The sequence below is a fragment of the Microtus oregoni genome, unplaced genomic scaffold (assembly GCF_018167655.1).
Source record: "Microtus oregoni isolate MIOR12 unplaced genomic scaffold, Mior012 000034F_ref0000314, whole genome shotgun sequence".
Classification (NCBI taxonomy): domain Eukaryota; kingdom Metazoa; phylum Chordata; class Mammalia; order Rodentia; family Cricetidae; genus Microtus; species Microtus oregoni.
Genome location: NW_024543093.1, coordinates 26,550,048 through 26,551,229, shown reverse-complemented (window position 1 = coordinate 26,551,229; position 1,182 = coordinate 26,550,048).

Genomic DNA, 1,182 nt, shown 5'->3' with positions numbered 1-1,182 from the left:
CGGTCAGCAAGACAAAACAACAGCCTACAGAATGGGAAAAGATCTTCACTAAACCCACATCAAACAGAGGTCTGATCTCCAAAATATACAAAGAACTCAAGAAATTGGACACCAAAAGATCACATAATCCAATAAAAATAATGGAGTACAGACCTAAACAGAGAACTCTCAACAGAGAAATCTAAAATGGCTGAAAGACACTTAAAGAAATGTTCAACATCCTTAGTCATCAGAGAAATGCAAATCAAAACAACTCTGAGATTCCATCTTACACCTGTAAGAATGGCCAAGATCAAAAACACTCATGACAACTTATGCTGGAGAGGTTGTGGGGAAAAGGGAACACTTCTGCATTGCTGGTGGGAATGCAAGCTGGTACAACCCCTTTGGATGTCAGTGTGGCGATTTCTCAGAAAATTAGGAAACAACCTTCCTCAAGACCCAATAATACCACTTTTGGGTATATATCCAAAGGATGCTCAATCGTGCCACAAGGACATGTGCTCAACTATGTTCATAACAGCATTGTTTGTCATAGCCATATCCTGGAAACAACCTAAATGCCCCTCGATCCAAGAATGGATTAAAAAAAAATATGGTACATTTATACACAGAAAAAAATAACGACAACTTGAATTTTGCAGAAAAATGGATGGATCTAGAAAACATTATTTTGAGTGACGTAACCCAGATACAGAAAGACAGTTATTACATGTACTCACTCATAGGTGGTTTTTTTTTAATTTATTTATTTATTAAAGATTTCTGTCTCTTCCCAGCCACCGCCTCCCATTTCCCTCCCCCTCCCCTAATTAAGTCCCCCCCCCTCAGCCCGAAAAGCAATCAGGGTTCCCTGTCCTGTGGGAAGTCCAAGGAACCCCCCACCTCCATCCAGGTCTAGTAAGTTGAGCATCCAAACTGCCTAGGCTCCCACAAAGCCAGTACGTGCAGTAGGATCAGAAACCCAGTGCCATTGTTCTTGAGTTCTCAGTAGTCCTCATTGTCCGATATGTTCAGAGAGTTCATAGGTGGTTTTTAAACATAAAGCAAAGAAAGCCAGCCTACAAACCGCAATCTCAGAGAACTTAGTCAACAATATGGACACTAAGAAAGACTTACATAGATCTAATCTACATGGGAAGTAGAAAGTATAAAAAGACAAGATCTCCTGAGTAAATTGGG